Source organism: Maylandia zebra, linkage group LG3, assembly GCF_041146795.1.
Source record: "Maylandia zebra isolate NMK-2024a linkage group LG3, Mzebra_GT3a, whole genome shotgun sequence".
In the NCBI taxonomy this organism is placed as follows: domain Eukaryota; kingdom Metazoa; phylum Chordata; class Actinopteri; order Cichliformes; family Cichlidae; genus Maylandia; species Maylandia zebra.
The window spans coordinates 34,676,942-34,700,679 of NC_135169.1; the positions used below are offsets into that span (position 1 = coordinate 34,676,942).

The 23,738-nt window shown below is 38.8% G+C and overlaps 3 long non-coding RNA genes across 3 annotated transcripts; all 3 read left to right on the forward strand.

The window, feature by feature from the left end:
* The first annotated feature begins 1,931 nt into the window (after positions 1 to 1,931).
* Positions 1,932 to 3,311, forward strand: LOC143416506 (uncharacterized). The gene is made up of 2 exons (XR_013096889.1): positions 1,932 to 2,242; positions 2,671 to 3,311. It is a non-coding gene; the product is annotated as an uncharacterized LOC143416506 (long non-coding RNA).
* A 9,122-nt stretch (positions 3,312 to 12,433) lies between these two features.
* On the forward strand, positions 12,434 to 13,886 carry LOC143416507 (uncharacterized). The gene is made up of 2 exons (XR_013096890.1): positions 12,434 to 12,525; positions 12,630 to 13,886. It is a non-coding gene; the product is annotated as an uncharacterized LOC143416507 (long non-coding RNA).
* A 4,274-nt stretch (positions 13,887 to 18,160) lies between these two features.
* On the forward strand, positions 18,161 to 19,345 carry LOC143416508 (uncharacterized). Its single transcript, XR_013096891.1, has 2 exons — positions 18,161 to 18,276; positions 18,705 to 19,345. It is a non-coding gene; the product is annotated as an uncharacterized LOC143416508 (long non-coding RNA).
* The last annotated feature ends 4,393 nt before the right edge of the window (positions 19,346 to 23,738 follow it).

A 23,738-nucleotide genomic window follows, 5' to 3' on the forward strand; every position in this document is an offset into this window, starting at 1 on the left:
ATAATGTATTTCAATGGGGAGACCCTTCAAATCCTCATTCAACTTACTCATTTTTAAACTCTTACTACTTCCACATACATTGGCATAGAGCCACCATTCAAACTTTAAAACGAAGACAAGACATTCAACTATTCAACTTGTATTTATCTTTTCAATATCTATTATACTTTTTCTTCAGTTCCAGTTTAAGTTTCATGATGTTTTTTCACCCGTTTCAGAGTTTATAATGGGTGTGTATGGGACGGAATGTTGGGGCTAGAGTGAGACAGCTCAACTGCTAGAGTGAGAGGAGCAAAAAAATTAATCTTAAAATATTTTTTAAAACTGCTGCTGTGTCCGCAGCGTTTGCGCTACAGGTATGATTTTACCCTCAAAACGTAGCCATCGCTGTCCTCTTTCATCCAATGTGTTTACTATTGTACTAGGTGTTATGGTTCTTTCATAAATGTCACCAATGCGCAGCCTCCTCCCTCCAACTCTTCCATAGACTCTAATGTTAAAATGGCTCAGAAGGTTCGTTTGAAAATCAGAAGAGCATGGTGTCTTTACACTGTCACCACGTCCATATAATAAACTCCACAGGCATGAAAACTGAGAATTCAGTAGACTAGAAGCTGCTGTCGCTCACGGTGAAAGAATTTCGTCAATACGACTTGTACTTTTCATATGGGAACGATTTGTTTCGGCCTGACTTTTCTGTTCATTTTAAGCAGCAAAAGTGAGGTGCATGTCTGTGTCGTGTGTATGGAGCCATTGTCACTATAGCAATCAGGCTCACACCTGCCTGCTTAAGAGCTCTCTCTCACTCTGCCAAGGTTAAACCTAAAAATGTTAGATTGTAGTAAGATTAACTTTTTCAAAAGTACAATAAGACAGATTTGACAGGGTTTTGCCACAGATTAATAGTTTGTCACTAGTTAGTATATGCCAACTAAGTAGAGCATTGTGATTGGCACAAAGGTTTTTCAGATCTGGGCAGTTGGAGTCAGTTGATGACTTCAAAATCATCCTTTCTGACTGGATAATTAAAGCTCTCAGCATCTATCGGTCTGTAGTTAATTTCCCCACCTTTTAACTAACGTTTAACTAACCTAATCTCATTTAATGTCTCTGTTTATAGTCTGTATAGTTTATCTCCCCACGAATACACTCAAAGTAGTCTTAAAATAAAACCCACAAAACAGTTCAAGATTTAATACTTTTTATTTGCTCATTTAATGCCAGTTGCCCTGTTTTTCTGTATGTCACTCATTCGCTTATACTTGGGCAAAAAGGACCAATTTTTACACTAGTATAGTGTATTTTTTCCCTCTATCTCTCTATGTCTGTCACACACAGAGACCAACACACAGACATGTATATGCTCATTATTGCTGTTCAAACTGATGGTCAAATTTCCAAGCACCACCTGAACGCCTCATCTGTTTTTAACCTATCACTGGACCAACTGTCGTCATTCCGCTTTGCTCTCTGCTGTGGTAAGTACAGTACACTCAGTACTGCAGTGTTTTATTTTTATGATGGAAAAAATACATGTTTGACATTTAAACTCACATATCAAGTCCAACAGAGTTAAAAACAATTCAAAGAAGAAAGAAAGAAAAAAGAATAACCTTCGCTATCATTTATATACGTTTATTACGTTTTGCTGTTAGCAGCAGTGCTAACGCTAGCTTCAATGCTAATGCTAGCAACAATGCTAACGCTAGCTATAGTGCTAACACTAGCCTTAGCAGTTGTTAACTGACAAAAATAATATTCCTGTGATATTTCTTGCCGGTCAGTGAGACAAAAGTAAGAAATTAGCTTTATTATTGCCATTGTGGCTCAGTTTTAACAGTAAGAGTGCTAGCGCTAGCAGCAGTGCTAGCGCTAGCAGCATTGCTAACGCTAGCTGTAATGCTAATGCTAGCTGCAATGCTAACGCTAGCTGCAATGCTAACACTAACTGAAGTGCTAATGCTAGCCGGAATGCTAGCGCTAGCAGCAATGCTAAGGCTAGTAACAGTCTAACAGTAGCCTTACATAAGTGGCAATACTTCAGTTAACTAGTTTGAATTGTAAAATGACTGCTGTATCAGTTGGTGTGCTATATTACTCTATAATTACCCTGCTGACTAGAAGTTCAGTGTATCATGTCGTGTGGGCTTTGTATTTCTGTTAGTCTGATAACACTGTACAGACAACTAACGTATTATTTCTCGTTTCTTTCAGGAACCTGACTGACACTGTGCTTTGCCTGGTAGGTGTGCACATACTGTAAGAGAAGTAGACCAAAATAAAAAAATTATATGACTAATATAAGCTGTAAAGTGATGGGTTCAAACTTTGTGCTAGACCTTTTAAACACAATTTTATAATAAATACACATAAGTTCAGCTTAACAATTGGGCTAAAATATTTTTTTCGTACATTTTTGTAGTCACACTACATGTGATTAATTAATGATTCACTCAATCATATTTGTATTTAAAAATATTATTGCTGAATTTAATTAAATATTTATTCTTTTAAAAAGTGCCCAATTATGCAACTTTTTGCACATGGCAGCCGACAACAGTTTAGCTTGAATATTTGTTTTGTCCTTTTGCAGTAGTCACATTTAGTTCATACAATTACCATGTGATATAATTTTAATAAAATTATTATTTTTTCTTGTTTTTTGTTCAGAGTGTGTAGAAGAAGAAGAACAAGGACCAGATCTCCAGTCTTCTCTCTCACATCCCAACCCCCCAACCCCTCTATCCTCTGTCCTGCTCCACCTATTGTCTCTGCCTTCTTTCCATCTGTATTTCACTCTGTGGTTTGTGAGAAATTTTGCCAAACCAACAATCCTTTTGCGGTTTGATTTAAAGCCGTGTCTCTCCTGCTCTGTCTGTTCTCTCTGCTAAATTTTCTCTCTACCTGTTTTTCACTCTTGGCTTGCTGCTGAAAAACGCCAAGCCAACAAAGCAATAAAGAGTGCATATTTTGCCTCAACCTATGAACAAACTGAACAAACAAAGAAAAATCTGCGGTTTGATTTAAAGCCGTGTCTCTCCTGCTCTGTCTGTTCTCACTGCTAAATTTTCTCTCTACCTGTTTTTCACTCTTGGCTTGCTGCTGAAAAACGCCAAGCCATTAAAGCAATAAAGAGTGCATATATTGCCTCTACCTGAGAACAAACTGAACAAACAAAGAAAACTAATTCACGGTTTGATTGTGATTTCCCAGCCGTGTCTCTCCTGCTCTGCCTGTTCTCTCTTCTAAATTTTCTCTCTACCTGTTTTTCACTCTTGGCTTGCTGCTGAAAAATGCCAAGCCAATAAAGAGAGTGCATAATATTCTCTCAACTGAAGAACAAACTGTCAAACGAAAGACAACTGTTTAAGACAAATAAAAACTGAAATATAAAAACAAAGACAACATCTCCTGGTGTGTGCCACTCTTATCTTGTGAACATATTTTCTAAAGACTAAGAAACACTTGCAGGTGTGTGAAAATGCCAAGGAAGCAGAAAAAGTCACAAGCTGCAAAACAACGCTGGAAGAAGTTTCATGAGTTTCACAAAATACCAACATGTGAACAAGCTGAGTTTGATTTTCCTCAGAGCTCTGCAGAAAACAGTGTGTCTACAAAGACCAATTCTGACAGTGTCAAACAGGCAGGTCAACATGTTCCTGCACATGTACAACAGGTATCTTATGCTGATGCTGTAAAGAGTGGACTGCAGCATAAAGTTAATGAACAACATGAGGTGTCAAGTGCCCCACAGGTGGGTTATGCTGACTTTTTGAAAAGAGGCTGTCACAGTGATGTGGCAGGACCATCTCATGCAGAAAGAGTGAACCTTGAAAACCAGCCCTCTATTACACTTGTCTGTGCATCTCACAGCCAGGCACATCCTAAATATGGAGACTCCAGAAACAAGCAGTGCACATGCAACTCACTCACATTTCTTGCATTCCTTCATGAGAATGAAAACATGACTACAGCTGACCTTAATCTGGTCTTGGATAAAGGTGATGTGATGTACAAAGAGGCCAAGAAAAGATTTCCTAAAAATATTCATTTGGCAACCGATGAGCTGCCAGACAAAGTTGATGCTCGCTGGTCTATGTATGATGTCGACATGACACAGCCTTCCCGGTATGGGACATTTGAAGAACCTCCAGAGGAGGCAGTAGATACCTTTCTCAGCTTAGAAGCAGGACTGAGCTGCCTGTTGTCAGATGTGCAGTATGCCTTACTGATTATGAGTGGATTGTGTATCGCAGTGTTCAGATCCACATCAGGCAAATATGGTTTCTTTGATCCACACTCCAGAACACCCAGTGGTCTTCCTCTATTACTACAGTCACGTAATCGTGGTACAGCAGTGATGCTGAAATTCACACTCCTCAGTGACATGATTAAGAGGATCCAAGATTCTTATGAAATGATGGAGATATCACCCTCTTGTAACTATGAACTGAAGCCTGTGCAGTTCTACAGTATGAGCACAGTCAACCTGAGTGATACTATCACAGACACAGTCTGCAGACCAACAGCTGCCACTGCTGTGGCATCTACTCACTCTGATACAACTGTTGATGAAGCAAACTCCTCTACTCCAAGGAGAAACACAACGACTGATCTGACTGAGAACATCTTTTGTCAAATGTCCATTTGTACGCCACCGGTGAAACAAAAAGAAGTTCACGTGACTCAGTTCACATCATATGAAGATCAGAATGAACCTCCTAATATACCAACTGAAGAACTATGCAGTGAATTAAGTTTCCTTCCATCAAGGGATGCTTTTTTATGTCAATCAAATGCTGCAATAACAAATGTTGCTTCCTGTGATCTTTCTGATATAGTTTTACAAAAACTGAAAAAAGTTAATAAACAACAAAGGCACAAAATGAAAAGAAGATTAATGGCATCAGAGAAACCCAGAAATCAGAGAAAAGAAAACCAAAAAAGGAAAGAACGACAAAAGTATGCTTCAAACAAAGAGTACAAAGAAAAGAAAAAGTCTTGCACAAGCGAGGCATATAAAAACAATCCTGAAGTCAGACAGAAAAAACAACAGTATATGAAAAGACGTTATTGTGAGAATGATGAATTGAGACAGAAACAACAGAGATATATTAGAAGACGTTACTGTGAAAATGATGAATTCAGAAAGAAACAAAAACAATATGTTAAAAAACGTTTTTCTGAGAATGCTACAGTTAGAAAGAAACAACAACAATATATTAAAAGACGCTACTGTGAGAACGATGAATTCAGAAAGAAACAACAACAATATATTAAAAGACGCTACTGTGAGAACGATGAATTCAGAAAGAAACAACAACAATATATTAAAAGACGCTACTGTGACAATGCTGAATTTAGACAAAAACAAAAAAACTATATCACTAAAAGGTATCAAGAAAACCCTGAATTCAGAGAGAGACAGAGATCTCGAGTGACTCAGCGTTATGCACGTGATAACGCATTCAGAGTAAGACACAGACAACTAATGAAACAACTAATGCGAGACAGGTATCAAAGTAATCTTGCATTCAGGATTATGCACAACATGAGATGTGCAATGAAAATAAAAAGGAAATACAGATGGGTGAACAGACAAACCCAAGAGAGTGACAACAGTGTGATCAACGAGGCCATATCTGTGTTCAAATCACAAATCAAAGCTGGACCATCATACCCATGTACTGTATGCTTCAAGGCTTCATTTCCAAACCAAGTGCGACCCTGCACAAGGTCAAAGTATGTCAAAAACCCACATGTGGTTGCAACATGTTTGACTGGAAGATTTGTTCATGTTTGTGATGAAAACTGCAGAAATGAGCAGTGCAATGTTCCCGATGAGAGAAAGAGAGAGTGGATTTGTCACACCTGCCACGATCATCTTAAAAATGGATCCATGCCAGCGCTTGCTGTTGCCAATAAACTGGATCTTGCTGATACTCCACCTGAACTGTCTGATCTCAACATACTGGAGAGACATCTCATAGCCAAGTGCATACCATTTGCCAAGATCATTCCTCTTCCCAAAGGCAGACAAAGAGCAATTAGAGGAAATGTGGTCTGTGTCCCATCAGAGGTACAGGAAACTGTTGAAGCATTGCCTCGATTAAGAATTAATTCTCAGGTCATGAGAATAAAATTGAAGAGACGCTTGTCTTACAAAGGTCATCAGCTGTTTCAGACTGTAAGCTGGTCTAAACTTGTGCAAGCACTGCATAAACTCAAGCAGATTCATCCACAGTATAAGGATGTGAGCATCAGAGATGATGCTGAGCTGTGTGATCCAACACTTCCTGATGAAGATGATGATGATGATGAAAACATGAATGAGGACGATTATGATGAGGCTGATTTAATGGAAATTGACAGCTGTGAGAAAAATGCACTGAGTGAAGCACAAAATATAAATGAACAGGACATTGACATGTTACCCTGTGATGGTGAACAATCACATGAACAGATGAGAGATGATTCAGAGCAAGCAGATGGACTGACTAATGGTGGTTTTGCACTCGAGTCCTGTTTGCAGCCCCCTGATGTGGCTGAGGAGATATTATGTTTCAGTGAAGGAATCTACTCTGTTGCTCCTGCAGAGAGAAACAATCCAATAAGTTTTTTCAAAACACCTAAACTGGAGGCCATGGCCTTCCCTGTGCAGTTTCCTACAGGCCAAAACACACTTGATGAAAGAAGGCTGATCAAAGTATCCCCCAGTGGGTATTTCAAATCAAGACTTTTCTGCATTGATGATCGTTTTGCCAAAGACACAAACTATTTATTCTTTGCACAGTTTGTGACTGAAATACACTTGGCTACATCCAGCATGACAGTACAGTTAAGGAAGGCAAAGCCTCTGACCAGAGATGGTAGAAAAATAACCTCAGGCATGTTACAAGATAAACATGAGGTGGAGAAACTGGTGCGAAATAAAGATGCAGTGAGATTCATGCAGCCTCTGAGAGGAACCCCAGCCTATTGGGAGAAAACAACAAGAGATCTTTTTGCCATGATCAGACAGTTGGGAACTCCCACGTTCTTTTGCACATTTTCAGCTGCTGAAATGCGCTGGCCTGAAGTGATCGAGGCAATAACAAGGCAGCAAGGTGAACAAGTGAATTTTGAAGGACTCGACTGGTCAGCAAAGTGTGACATCCTGAGAAGCAATCCTGTCACAACAATGCGCATGTTTGACAAGAGAGTTGAAGCATTATTCAGAGATTTACTCTTATCTCCCGCAGAGCCACTTGGCAAAGTCATTGACTACTTTTACAGAGTTGAGTTTCAGCACAGAGGAAGCCCACACATACACTGCCTCCTGTGGGTAGAAGGTGCTCCTGTGTTTGAGGAGGATGATGAGCAAACTGTTCTTGATTTTATAAACAAATACATCACAGCTCAGCTGCCTGATCCACATAAACAACCTGAACTGTACAAAAAAGTAACAGAAGTGCAAAAACACAGTAAGAACCACACAAAGACGTGCTTTAGGAGTTTAAGCTCCGGGTGCCGTTTTGGTTTTCCCAAACCACCCTGCAATGAGACAATGATCACAAGACCCAGTGAGGATGATGCACTGGAAGTAGAAACGGCAAAGAACAAGCTCAGACCACTGAACCAGCTGCTGAATGAACCTGAAACTGCTTCCATGAGTTTAGAGCAGCTCTTGGAAAGATGCAAGTTGACACATGCAGAATATGAGAGATACCTGAATAAAATGAACATGAGGAGTACGATCATACTAAAGCGTGATCCAAAAGACTCTTGGATAAACGGCTATAATCCACATCTGCTTGAAGCCTGGAACAGTAATATCGACATAAGCTTTGTTTTAGATGCTTTTGGTGCTGCAAATTATTTAATGAAATATATATCAAAAAAAGAGGGCGGGCTATCTGAGTACCTGAAAACTGTCATTGAGAACTCCCATAAGGACAGTGTAAATGAGTGCGATGAAATGAGAGCCGTCATGCAGGCATATTCAAAGAAGCGAGAGATCAGTGCACAGGAGTGTGTTGCTCGTGCATGTGGTCTTCACATGAAGCAATGCTCACGTGCTGTAATATTCATTCCAACTGATGATAATCCTGTGAAAATGAGTCGTCCCCTGTCAGTTCTGGACAACACAACACCTGAGTCTTCCAATGTTTGGATGACATCTTTGAATGACAAATACAAAGCCAGACCTGAAACACCAGAGTATGAGGAGATGTGCATGGCAGACTTTGCTGCTACTTGCAGGATTGTCTATGGCCAACAGAAAAAAGGTAAAGATGTTTTGCCCCTTCTCAATGAGATGGGGTTTGTGCAAAGGCGCAAAAACAATAAGCCTGCTATCATCAGATTTCACCGCTGCTCACAAGAAAAACATCCAGAGCAATATTACGGAAGACTGCTTAAACTGTACCTTCCTCATCGTTCAGACCACGAACTGAAAACACCATCGTTGCCAACCTATCAGGCTTTCTATGGTGCTGGCTGTGTACAGCTACCAGGTACTGACCATCTTGAGTACGTGCAACACATTGTCAAAAGAAACAGAGAAAAATATGAGAAAAACAGTGAGGAGATCGAGAGCGCTGTTGAGGAATATGAGCAGAACAGAGGTGTGACTGACGAATGGTGTAATCTGGCACCTGAATCAGATCTCGTAAGGTTGCCACTTGTCGAACAAGAAAGAGAGCGAGACAATGAAAATGAACAGGAAGATGTGCCCGACTACAGCCGTCAGGCTGATGCTTCAACAGAAGTCAGAGCCATCAGGGAACCCCCTGCTATTGATCCCACATTGTTACGTCAGATGTTTCAGAATCTGAACAAGAAGCAAGCCTGCATATTTTATGCAGTTAGAGACTGGTGCATTAAAAGAGTCTGTGCTCTAAATCCAGAACAGTTTTTCTTTTATATTAATGGTGGTGCTGGAACAGGAAAATCACATCTTATCAAATGCATCTACTCAGAAGCATCTAAGATACTGAGCAAAGTGCCCAGATATGCAGACGACGTTGACATATCAAAACCCACTGTCCTGTTAACTGCTTTCACTGGGACTGCAGCTTTTAACATTTCTGGAACAACACTGCATTCTCTTCTCAAGCTGCCTAGAAGCTTAAAACCTCCCATTCAGGGACTTGGCAATCAGCTGGATGAAGTCAGATCAGAACTTTTGAATGCTGAAATAATCGTCATTGACGAAGTGTCTATGGTGTCAAGACATCTGTTTGCATATGTAGATGCAAGACTCAAACAGATCAAAGGGACTCGGAGACCCTTTGGAGGCATGTCAGTCATTGCTGTCGGAGACTTCTATCAGCTACCCCCAGTGCGACAGTCTAAACCTCTCTGTGTGCACGACCCGTCTGAGATCGACCTGTGGCGGGAGCATTTTCAGATGATCACTCTGACTGAGATTATGCGTCAGAAAGATGATGTTGTCTTTGCAGAGATGCTGAACAGAATTCGTGTGAAAGGAAAGTTGGATGAGCTTTGCGAAGCAGATAGAGATTTGTTGTTACAGGCCATAACTGAACCAGCCCATTGTCCAACTGATGCGTTGCACATTTTTGCAACTAATAAAGAAGTGGATGCACACAACTCTGCAACACTGGCTCTGCTCCACACTCATATCATTGACATCCATGCAGATGATTATAGAAAAGATCCTAGAACTGGCAGAATGGCACTTCAAGACAGACCATTGAAAGGAGGTAAAAACGAGTTACCAGACACACTGAAAGTTGCAGAAGGAGCTCGTGTCATGCTCACCAGAAACATTGACATACAAAATGGTTTGGTTAATGGAGCTTTTGGAATACTACTTAGAGTAGTTCACTCTGAAAACGACCAACACATCATCAAGCTTGGACTTAAAATGGATAATGAGACATCTGGAAAGAATAACCGCACACCAGCAGACGACATGGTGTACATTGAGAGAGCAGAGGAGAATCTGAAGCAGAAAGGAGTGGTACGAAGACAGTTCCCAGTGAAGCTGGCCTTTGCATGTACAATACATAAGGTACAGGGTATGACAACTACATCAGCTGTTGTCTCTCTTAAGAGCATTTTTGAGCCCGGCATGGCCTACGTAGCTGTCAGTAGAGTGACGTCTCTCAGTGGACTGTATCTTCTTGATATGGAGGAGAAAAAAATATTCACCAACCCAGAAATCACTGCAGCGCTTGAGAACATGAGACAAGCCAACCTTGATGACATGATGCCTCTTCTACACGTGAGGCAAACACTGAGCAGGTCAGAGGTTTTCACCATTGTTCATCATAATACAGAGGGACTGCCAGCTCACATTAATGACATCAAAAGTCACCATGAATTGTGTCTAGCAGATGTTTTGTGCCTAACAGAAACACACCTGCGGGGCTCTTTTGTCGCAGAGAGTCTCCACTTGGAAAATTACAATTTGTTCAAACGCAACAGACACCTGTCCTACACAAACTTTCCCCAGATGGCAAACAGAAGTGGTGGTGGAGTTGCTGTTTATGTGAAAAGTGACATTCAAGTGCATGAAAAGCAGTACATCCATAATGTAACTGACCTTGAATTTCTGGCTTTAAAGGTTGAAGCACCAGTCAGTGCTCTGATTGCAGTTGTATACAGACCTCCAGACTACACTCTGAGGCCATTCCTGAAAAACCTGGTAAGCCTATTAGACTCATTGGAGATCATGGACTGTCATCCCATCATAGTTTGTGGTGATTTTAATGAGAATGTTTTATCCAGTGCAAACAAACCAATCCTGGAGCTGTTTGAGTCTAGGGGATACGCACAGGTCATCACTGCCCCTACCACAGAGAAGAACACACTGCTTGACCTAATTTTCATTTCTCAGTCAGATCGATGTCTCCATTCTGGAGTCATGAAGACATACCATAGTTACCATGACCCAGTATACTGTGTATTGTCCTGTGATGATTCATGATCTAGATCTTTGAATACAGTAAGTAATATCTATATTTTTGAATGACTTAAGAAAGTAGAGCGATATTTAAAAGTTGACGCTCTGCATTGCAGTATAATGGTTGAATTGTTTACATAAAATACAATTACATGAATTAAGTAATGATATCAGTAAAAGATGACAATTTTATTTATCACAGAAAATCTAAAATTCACTAACAGTAACCTATAAATGTCATAAAAATCAAATATAGCAGTTTAAAATGAATAGTGTAGGCATATCCTCTCTGCAGCCAGGCTTCAACATCCTGCCAGGCTGCCCCAGTCTCACTGTGGCTGGGAGGGAGGGAGGGTGGACCAGAGGATTGCCTACACAACACATAAATGTTCAACAGCTTCTTCATTGTTTCTGAGAGAACAATAATGACTAAAGGTTGCTTTTTAAAAAAACAAACAAACAAACAAACAAACCTAATTACAGCAATAATGACAGTTAAGCCACTTTATGTGTGCCTCTATTTTGAAATACTATTTACAAAAATGTTATTATTTTGGTTTGTTATAAACTTTAAACTTTTTCAAAAGTATACGATTATATTTTTGGACAAATCTTTCGATGAAACATACATTTTTATGAGCTTTTATCATGTTTCTGGCCAGTGCAATCATCAGGGTGGGTCTGGGTTGATAACTGCACATTTCTGGCCAGAAATGTTTCAGCAGTGTTACATAAGTAGTACATATGTAACACTTGCTTTCTGTTACCAGCTGATACCCTACATTTGTATAGACATTGGATGGTGTGAGGTTGGGGAGTTGAGTGGGGGGGGGGGGGGTTAAGGTGGGAGCTGAGGGGGGGGGTGTTAGGTTTCCTTTTTTCTTTTTCTTTTTTAAGAGAGACACAGTCCTCCTGTGTCTTCTCCAAGCTTCACATGTAAGATCCAACAGTGTGAAGCACATAGCAGCTAGAAACTGTAATGCCACAGATCAGAGAGGCTTCATCATCACCATCTTCATCGCCATACGATCAGAGCGTGAGACTTCACATCTGGAGCACAGGAGAGATTCTGTGATAAGTCCTCCTTCTAGCTTGTCCCACAAGCAGTCGGTGAGATTTACTCACAACAAAAAGGGTTAATGACATAATTTCCATGAAAACATGTATTCATTCTTTGTAAAGTGTTTAAATTGTGTTTTCACTTGACCTTAGGAGTGTTAGAGTGTATTGTAATGTCTGTACTCAGGTGTTTCCCTTTGTGATCCATCCCCATCAGAGCTGAGACACTCAGGACTGAACAGACTGCACAGTTTCTGTGACCGAGCCTCCAAAACACCTTCTTTGAAACCACTCATGATAGAAGGGCTTCATATTTGCAGCAGCACTACTACAGGTATTCAGTTTATTACAGGATGTGTTTGTTTCTTAGGACCAGCTCTGAGTGCACACTACCTAACATATACACCTTTCTGTTTATTACAAACCAACTACTCTGGATCATACGGCCAGTTGGCTGGAATGTTGCTGCAGGAAAACATCCCTGGAGATCACCATCATTGTCAGACTGACTGTGCCTCCTCTGTGCAGTGTCAAGATCCTCTCTAAATGAGTGTGTAAGTTAACATTTTCATTATTTTATTCCCTTTGACAAGACAAGTATCACTGATATTTACATTTACAACTACATATGTTCCCGTTTTCTGCTCTTCTTTTAAAGTCCTCAGCTATCCTGCTTCTGTGCTGCTTGCCACACATCAAACACTGGCCGGATGACAGGGAGGATCCACTCTGAAGTCACTGGACGTGATGAGGATCATATGGGACTTCATAGTTTCACAGAAACATTGTGCTCTGTGATTACAGGTTTTAAATGGATACAATGACTGCCTCTCTCTGATCAACAGGCTAAAGGATTGTTTTCATTGTTAGTGCTCTGTACAATGTATGCTTATTTAATATTTCATCACAGAGCAAACCTTTATTTATTTAACATTTTTTTTTATTTTGTTTTAATGTTGAATTAACTGTGGGGATTTTTTTAAGTGGGCACTTGGGATGTCATATGACCAGAAATGTGGTAACTGGAATTCAACAGTATGGAAGAAAAAATCTGCTGAGAACGAAACACATACAAAAACCCCCAAGAAAATTCAAATTCATTCCATGTAATCCAATCTAAAACATTTTAAACTGCTGAACAGCAACACAAACAGTGTTAAAAAACAGTGTTAACAGAATGATTATGATGATTTTGTACCAAAGTTTCAGGTCACATGGCACACCTAGTGTGTAGTGTGGGGTATCAGCTGGTAAGTATAGTTTTTTTCATATTTGTGTCCTTAGAGTTTAGATAGATAAAGCCTTGTGTATAATAATTAGTCATAACCACAACTCAAAGTCAGGGACTAACTAAATTTGGGACTTTGTGTCTGAGCCCAGGTTAAAACAATGTGTAAAAAAGCATTTAGTGGCATGGCTGAACAATGCTGTATTGATACTTATTTATCCATGTTCACAAAAAGGACTAATGTGTTTATTTGATTATTTGCATGTGTTAAACTGTGTCACCACCTTAGGCTTTCATTTGAGTTTACTCACAAATCTCTATACAGTTCTCTTTTACCACTGTGTGGACTCTGTTTACATTAAAACATAAAAAAGAATGAGTAATAAAAAGATGTGTAGACAGATCAGAAGATTAAGTAGACCGATAGAAACAGCTGTTCAGCCATGTTCTAAGAAACCAACACAATTTAAAGGTTCAGGATTGTGGTTTTAAAAGTTGAATTTTCATGTATTTCATATGTTGCTCATTATTTTTTATTTAGTTATTTAATTTAGTTATTTTTCTTTATTCTACCAGTCCTTTTCAGAAAGAAGCTGTAAAATATGACTTAAGATTTTTATGTTATTTTCTATGACATACAAAACAAATTGATGTATGTAATACTATTAAACATGATATACACATGTGTATATGTCTGAAAAACATCATGCTGTATATTAAAGTTTGTATTTTCTGCAGAATGTTTGTTCATCTTTTAAGTTCATTTCAATTAGAAGAATATGAACTTTTAATATTCATTCAGAGGTTTTCTGACTCTAAATTTTCTTTTGTCATTACTCATCTTTTTATTATTTACATTTTAAACATGCTTAGCTTTTTCCAACTTCTTCTGTGTGAACATCAGCTTTCAAAAGTTCTGCACTTTTATTTTCAGGTTAAAAATTCTGTATTTTCCAGCTCATTCAGATTTTTAACTTAACATTCAGCAATTAATTCATTTCAGTGCATACATTCAGATTCAAGCATTCACACTGCAGTTTCTTCAGAAAATGCACTTTCTAGTTAGTGTGAATGCTTGAAAAGCATTCACAGTATTGTTCTTCTAATCTTTATTATTATTATTATTAGTGTGAATGCTTGAAAAGCATTCACAGTATTGTTATTCGAATCTTTATTATTATTATTATTATTATTATATTTTATTTTTCCGTACGTTTTTTCAAAGCCTACTCCTTCAAAACCGTTCAACTTAGAAAAACCATTCAAACACCGTTAGATTCCTATTCTTTTGGACAACACTGCTTCTATTTTTCATATTTTTAACATTTATATTTTTAATTTTATTCAACTTTATTCAACAAAAATTTATAATGTATTTCAATGGGGAGACCCTTCAAATCCTCATTCAACTTACTCATTTTTAAACTCTTACTACTTCCACATACATTGACATAGAGCCACCATTCAAACTTTAAAACGAAGACAAGACATTCAACTATTCAACTTGTATTTATCTTTTCAATATCTATTATACTTTTTCTTCAGTTCCAGTTTAAGTTTCATGATGTTTTTTCACCCGTTTCAGAGTTTATAATGGGTGTGTATGGGACGGAATGTTGGGGCTAGAGTGAGACAGCTCAACTGCTAGAGTGAGAGGAGCAAAAAAATTAATCTTAAAATCTTTTTTAAAACTGCTGCTGTGTCCACAGCGTTTGCTCTACAGGTATGATTTTACCCTCAAAACGTAGCCATGGCTGTCCTCTTTCATCCAATGTGTTTACTATTGTACTAGGTGTTATGGTTCTTTCATAAATGTCACCAATGCACAGCCTCCTCCCTCCAACTCTTCCATAGACTCTAATGTTAAAATGGCTCAGAAGGTTCGTTTGAAAATCAGAAGAGCATGGTGTCTTTCCACTGTCACCACGTCCATATAATAAGCTCCACAGGCATGAAAACTGAGAATTAGGTAGACTAGACATGGCTGTCGCTCACGGTGAAAGAATTTTGTCAATACGACATGTACTTTTCATTTGGGAACGATTTGTTTCGGCCTGACTTTTCTGTTCATTTTAAGCAGCAAAAGTGAGGTGCATGTCTGTGTCGTGTGTATGGAGCCATTGGGTGCGGTCACTATAGCAACCAGGCTCACACCTGCCTGCTTAACGAGCTCTCTCTGCCACTCTGCCAAGATTCATCTTAAACACTTCTCTTTCAACTGCTGCTGTGTCCACAGTGTTAAAGCCATCATTTTACCCTCAAAACGTCGCCATCGTTGTTCTCTTTCCAACATCTTGTCTTTCAAAGCTCAGACATTTAAACTTTTTAAACTGTGTGGATCAAAGTGGAGGGATCACATTTTCTTCATTCAGTGATTCAAAGAATATGAACTTTTAATATTCATTCAGATGTTTTCTGACTCTAAATGTTCTTTTCTCATTTCTTAGGGTTTTCTAATTTACATTTAAAACATTTTCAGCTTTTTTCCAACTTCTGCTTCTGTGTAACCTTCAGCTTTTAGCAGTTCAGCACCTTTGTTTTCAGGTTAAATCTGGTTTTTTTTTTTTGTTTTTTTTTAAAATTTCATTCAATATTTTTAACTCAAAATTCAGCAATTAATTCATTTCAGTGCATACATTCAGATTCAAGCATTCACACTGCAGTTTCTTCAGAAAATGCACTTTCTAGTTATTATTATTATTATATTTTATTCTGTATTCCGTACGTTTTTTGTAATCCTACTCCTTCAAAACCGTTCAACTTAGAAAAACCATTCAAACACCGTTAGATTCCTATTCTTTTGGACAACACTGATTCTATTTTTCATATTTTTAACATTTATATTTTTAATTTTATTCAACTTTATTCAACAAAAATTTATAATGTATTTCAATGGGGAGACCCTTCAAATCCTCATTCAACTTACTCATTTTTAAACTCTTACTACTTCAACATACGTTCACATAGAGCCACCATTCAAACTTTAAAACGAAGACAAGACATTCAACTATTCAACTTGTATTTATCTTTTCAATATCTATTATACTTTTTCTTCAGTTCCAGTTTAAGTTTCATGATGTTTTTTCACCCGTTTCAGAGTTTATAATGGGTGTGTATGGGACGGAATGTTGGGGCTAGAGTGAGACAGCTCAACTGCTAGAGTGAGAGGAGCAAAAAAAATAATCTTAAAATCTTTTTTAAAACTGCTGCTGTGTCCGCAGCGTTTGCTCTACAGGTATGATTTTACCCTCAAAACGTAGCCATGGCTGTCCTCTTTCATCCAATGTGTTTACTATTGTCCTAGGTGTTATGGTTCTTTCATAAATGTCACCAATGCGCAGCCTCCTCCCTCCAACTCTTCCATAGACTCTAATGTTAAAATGGCTCAGAAGGTTCGTTTGAAAATCAGAAGAGCATGGTGTCTTTACACTGTCACCACGTCCATATAATAAACTCCACAGGCATGAAAACTGAGAATTCAGTAGACTAGAAGCTGCTGTCGCTCACGGTGAAAGAATTTCGTCAATACGACTTGTACTTTTCATATGGGAACGATTTGTTTCGGCCTGACTTTTCTGTTCATTTTAAGCAGCAAAAGTGAGGTGCATGTCTGTGCAGGCTCACACCTGCCTGCTTAACGAGCTCTCTCTCACTCTGCCAAGGTTAAACCTAAAAATGTTAGATTGTAGTAAGATTAACTTTTTCAAAAGTACAATAAGACAGATTTGACAGGGTTTTGCCACAGATTAATTAGTATATGCCAACTAAGTAGAGCATTGTGATTGGCACAAAGGTTTTTCAGATCTGGGCAGTTGGAGTCAGTTGATGACTTCAAAATCATCCTTTCTGACTGGATAATTAAAGCTCTCAGCATCTATCGGTCTGTAGTTAATTTCCCCACCTTTTAACTAACGTTTAACTAACCTAATCTCATTTAATGTCTCTGTTTATAGTCTGTATAGTTTATCTCCCCACGAATACACTCAAAGTAGTCTTAAAATAAAACCCACAAAACAGTTCAAGATTTAATACTTTTTATTTGCTCATTTAATGCCAGTTGCCCTGTTTTTCTGTATGTCACTCATTCGCTTATACTTGGGCAAAAAGGACCAATTTGTACACTAGTATAGTGTATTTTTTCCCTCTATCTCTCTATGTCTGTCACACACACAGAGACCAACACACAGACATGTATATGCTCATTATTGCTGTTCAAACTGATGGTCAAATTTCCAAGCACCACCTGAACGCCTCATCTGTTTTTAACCTATCACTGGACCAACTGTCGTCATTCCGCTTTGCTCTCTGCTGTGGTAAGTACAGTACACTCAGTACTGCAGTGTTTTATTTTTATGATGGAAAAAATACATGTTTGACATTTAAACTCACATATCAAGTCCAACAGAGTTAAAAACAATTCAAAGAAGAAAGAAAGAAAAAAGAATAACCTTCGCTATCATTTATATACGTTTATTACGTTTTGCTGTTAGCAGCAGTGCTAACGCTAGCTTCAATGCTAATGCTAGCAACAATGCTAACGCTAGCTATAGTGCTAACACTAGCCTTAGCAGTTGTTAACTGACAAAAATAATATTCCTGTGATATTTCTTGCTGGTCAGTGAGACAAAAGTAAGAAATTAGCTTTATTATTGCCATTGTGGCTCAGTTTTAACAGTAAGAGTGCTAGCGCTAGCAGCATTGCTAGCGCTAGCAGCATTGCTAACGCTAGCTGCAATGCTAACGCTAGCTGCAATGCTAACGCTAGCTGCAATGCTAACACTAACTGAAGTGCTAATGCTAGCCGGAATGCTAGCGCTAGCAGCAATGCTAAGGCTAGTAACAGTCTAACAGTAGCCTTACATAAGTGGCAATACTTCAGTTAACTAGTTTGAATTGTAAAATGACTGCTGTATCAGTTGGTGTGCTATATTACTCTATAATTACCCTGATGACTAGAAGTTCAGTGTATCATGTCGTGTGGGCTTTGTATTTCTGTTAGTCTGATAACACTGTACAGACAACTAACGTATTATTTCTCGTTTCTTTCAGGAACCTGACTGACACTGTGCTTTGCCTGGTAGGTGTGCACATACTGTAAGAGAAGTAGACCAAAATAAAAAAATAATATGACTAATATAAGCTGTAAAGTGATGGGTTCAAACTTTGTGCTAGACCTTTTAAACACAATTTTATAATAAATACACATAAGTGCAGCTTAACAATTGGGCTAAAATATTTTTTTCGTACATTTTTGTAGTCACACTACATGTGATTAATTAATGATTCACTCAATCATATTTGTATTTAAAAATATTATTGCTGAATTTAATTAAATATTTATTCTTTTAAAAAGTGCCCAATTATGCAACTTTTTGCACATGGCAGCCGACAACAGTTTAGCTTGAATATTTGTTTTGTCCTTTTGCAGTAGTCACATTTAGTTCATACAATTACCATGTGATATAATTTTAATAAAATTATTTTTTTTTCTTGTTTTTTGTTCAGAGTGTGTAGAAGAAGAAGAACAAGGACCAGATCTCCAGTCTTCTCTCTCACATCCCAACCCCCCAACCCCTCTATCCTCTGTCCTGCTCCACCTATTGTCTCTGCCTTCTTTCCATCTGTATTTCACTCTGTGGTTTGTGAGAAATTTTGCCAAACCAACAATCCTTTTGCGGTTTGATTTAAAGCCGTATCTCTCCTGCTCTGTCTGTTCTCTCTGCTAAATTTTCTCTCTACCTGTTTTTCACTCTTGGCTTGCTGCTGAAAAACGCCAAGCCAACAAAGCAATAAAGAGTGCATATTTTGCCTCAACCTATGAACAAACTGAACAAACAAAGAAAAATCTGCGGTTTGATTTAAAGCCGTGTCTCTCCTGCTCTGTCTGTTCTCACTGCTAAATTTTCTCTCTACCTGTTTTTCACTCTTGGCTTGCTGCTGAAAAACGCCAAGCCATTAAAGCAATAAAGAGTGCATATATTGCCTCTACCTGAGAACAAACTGAACAAACAAAGAAAACTAATTCACGGTTTGATTGTGATTTCCCAGCCGTGTCTCTCCTGCTCTGCCTGTTCTCTCTTCTAAATTTTCTCTCTACCTGTTTTTCACTCTTGGCTTGCTGCTGAAAAATGCCAAGCCAATAAAGAGAGTGCATAATATTCTCTCAACTGAAGAACAAACTGTCAAACGAAAGACAACTGTTTAAGACAAATAAAAACTGAAATATAAAAACAAAGACAACATCTCCTGGTGTGTGCCACTCTTGTGAACATATTTTCTAAAGACTAAGAAACACTTGCAGGTGTGTGAAAATGCCAAGGAAGCAGAAAAAGTCACAAGCTGCAAAACAACGCTGGAAGAAGTTTCATGAGTTTCACAAAGTACCAACATGTGAACAAGCTGAGTTTGATTTTCCTCAGAGCTCTGCAGAAGACAGTGTGTCTACAAAGACCAATTCTGACAGTGTCAAACAGGCAGGTCAACATGTTCCTGCACATGTACAACAGGTATCTTATGCTGATGCTGTAAAGAGTGGACTGCAGCATAAAGTTAATGAACAACATGAGGTGTCAAGTGCCCCACAGGTGGGTTATGCTGACTTTTTGAAAAGAGGCTGTCACAGTGATGTGGCAGGACCATCTCATGCAGAAAGAGTGAACCTTGAAAACCAGCCCTCTATTACACTTGTCTGTGCATCTCACAGCCAGGCACATCCTAAATATGGAGACTCCAGAAACAAGCAGTGCACATGCAACTCACTCACATTTCTTGCATTCCTTCATGAGAATGAAAACATGACTACAGCTGACCTTAATCTGGTCTTGGATAAAGGTGATGTGATGTACAAAGAGGCCAAGAAAAGATTTCCTAAAAATATTCATTTGGCAACCGATGAGCTGCCAGACAAAGTTGATGCTCGCTGGTCTATGTATGATGTCGACATGACACAGCCTTCCCGGTATGGGACATTTGAAGAACCTCCAGAGGAGGCAGTAGATACCTTTCTCAGCTTAGAAGCAGGACTGAGCTGCCTGTTGTCAGATGTGCAGTATGCCTTATTGATTATGAGTGGATTGTGTATCGCAGTGTTCAGATCCACATCAGGCAAATATGGTTTCTTTGATCCACACTCCAGAACACCCAGTGGTCTTCCTCTATTACTACAGTCACGTAATCGTGGTACAGCAGTGATGCTGAAATTCACACTCCTCAGTGACATGATTAAGAGGATCCAAGATTCTTATGAAATGATGGAGATATCACCCTCTTGTAACTATGAACTGAAGCCTGTGCAGTTCTACAGTATGAGCACAGTCAACCTGAGTGATACTATCACAGACACAGTCTGCAGACCAACAGCTGCCACTGCTGTGGCACCTACTCACTCTGATACAACTGTTGATGAAGCAAACTCCTCTTCTCCAAGGAGAAACACAACGACTGATCTGACTGAGAACATCTTTTGTCAAATGTCCATTTGTACGCCACCGGTGAAACAAAAAGAAGTTCACGTGACTCAGTTCACATCATATGAAGATCAGAATGAACCTCCTAATATACCAACTGAAGAACTATGCAGTGAATTAAGTTTCCTTCCATCAAGGGATGCTTTTTTATGTCAATCAAATGCTGCAATAACAAATGTTGCTTCCTGTGATCTTTCTGATATAGTTTTACAAAAACTGAAAAAAGTTAATAAACAACAAAGGCACAAAATGAAAAGAAGATTAATGGCATCAGAGAAACCCAGAAATCAGAGAAAAGAAAACCAAAAAAGGAAAGAACGACAAAAGTATGCTTCAAACAAAGAGTACAAAGAAAAGAAAAAGTCTTGCACAAGCGAGGCATATAAAAACAATCCTGAAGTCAGACAGAAAAAACAACAGTATATGAAAAGACGTTATTGTGAGAATGATGAATTGAGACAGAAACAACAGAGATATATTAGAAGACGTTACTGTGAAAATGATGAATTCAGAAAGAAACAAAAACAATATGTTAAAAAACGTTTTTCTGAGAATGCTACAGTTAGAAAGAAACAACAACAATATATTAAAAGACGCTACTGTGAGAACGATGAATTCAGAAAGAAACAACAACAATATATTAAAAGACGCTACTGTGAGAACGATGAATTCAGAAAGAAACAACAACAATATATTAAAAGACGCTACTGTGAGAACGATGAATTCAGAAAGAAACAACAACAATATATTAAAAGACGCTACTGTGAGAACGATGAATTCAGAAAGAAACAACAACAATATATTAAAAGACGCTACTGTGAGAACGATGAATTCAGAAAGAAACAACAACAATATATTAAAAGACGCTACTGTGAGAACGATGAATTCAGAAAGAAACAACAACAATATATTAAAAGACGCTACTGTGAGAACGATGAATTCAGAAAGAAACAACAACAATATATTAAAAGACGCTACTGTGACAATGCTGAATTTAGACAAAAACAAAAAAACTATATAACTAAAAGGTATCAAGAAAACCCCGAATTCAGAGAGAGACAGAGATCTCGAGTGACTCAGCGTTATGCACGTGACAATGCATTCAGAGTAAGACACAGACAACTAATGAAACAACTAATGCGAGACAGGTATCAAAGTAATCTTGCATTCAGGATTATGCACAACATGAGATGTGCAATGAAAATAAAAAGGAAATACAGATGGGTGAACAGACAAACCCAAGAGAGTGACAACAGTGTGATTAACGAGGCCATATCTGTGTTCAAATCACAAATCAAAGCTGGACCATCATACCCATGTACTGTATGTTTCAAGGCTTCATTTCCAAACCAAGTACGACCCTGCAGAAGGTCAAATTATGTCAAAAACCCACATGTAGTTACAACATGTTTGACAGGAAAGTTTGTTCATGTTTGTGATGAAAACTGCAGAAATGAGCAGTGCAATGTTCCCGATGAGAGAAAGAGAGAGTGGATTTGTCACACCTGCCACGATCATCTTAAAAATGGATCCATGCCAGCACTTGCTGTTGCCAATAAGTTGGATCTTGCTGATATTCCAGCTGAACTGTCTGATCTCAACATACTGGAGAGACATCTCATAGCCAAGTGCATACCATTTGCCAAGATCATTCCTCTTCCCAAAGGCAGACAAAGAGCAATTAGAGGAAATGTGGTCTGTGTCCCATCAGAGGTACAGGAAACTGTTGAAACACTACCTCGATTGAGAATTAATTCTCAGGTGATCAGAGTGAAACTGAAGAGACGCTTGTCTTACAAAGGTCATCAGCTGTTTCAGACTGTAAGCTGGTCTAAACTTGTGCAAGCACTGCATAAACTCAAGCAGATTCATCCACAGTATAAGGATGTGAGCATCAGAGATGATGCTGAGCTGTGTGATCCAACTCTTCCTGATGAAGATGATGAGGATGATGATGATGAAAACATGAATGAGGAAGATTATGATGAGGCTGATTTAATGGAAATTGACAGCTGTGAGAAAAATGCACTGAGTGAAGCACAAAATATAAATGAACAGGACATTGACATGTTACCCTGTGATGGTGAACAATCGCATGAACAGATGAGAGATGATTCAGAGCAAGCAGATGGACTGACTAATGGTGGTTTTGCACTCGAGTCCTGTTTGCAGCCCCCTGATGTGGCTGAGGAGATATTATGTTTCAGTGAAGGAATCTACTCTGTTGCTCCTGCAGAGAGAAACAATCCAATAAGTTTTTTCAAAACACCTAAACTGGAGGCCATGGCCTTCCCTGTGCAGTTTCCTACAGGTCAAAACACACTTGATGAAAGAAGGCTGATCAAAGTATCCCCCAGTGGGTATTTCAAATCAAGACTTTTCTGCATTGATGATCGTTTTGCCAAAGACACAAACTATTTGTTCTTTGCACAGTTTGTGACTGAAATACACTTGGCTACATCCAGCATGACAGTACAGTTAAGGAAGGCAAAGCCTCTGACCAGAGATGGTAGAAAAATAACCTCAGGCATGTTACAAGATAAACATGAGGTGGAGAAACTGGTGCGAAATAAAGATGCAGTGAGATTCATGCAGCCTCTGAGAGGAACCCCAGCCTATTGGGAGAAAACAACAAGAGATCTTTTTGCCATGATCAGACAGTTGGGAACTCCCACGTTCTTTTGCACATTTTCAGCTGCTGAAATGCGCTGGCCTGAAGTGATTGAGGCAATAACAAGGCAGCAAGGTGAACAAGTGAATTTTGAAGGACTCGACTGGTCAGCAAAGTGTGACATCCTGAGAAGCAATCCTGTCACAACAATGCGCATGTTTGACAAGAGAGTTGAAGCATTATTCAGAGATTTACTCTTATCTCCCGCAGAGCCACTTGGCAAAGTCATTGACTACTTTTACAGAGTTGAGTTTCAGCACAGAGGAAGCCCACACATACACTGCCTCCTGTGGGTAGAAGGTGCTCCTGTGTTTGAGGAGGATGATGAGCAAACTGTTGTTGATTTTATAAACAAATACATCACAGCTCAGCTGCCTGATCCACATAAACAACCCGAACTGT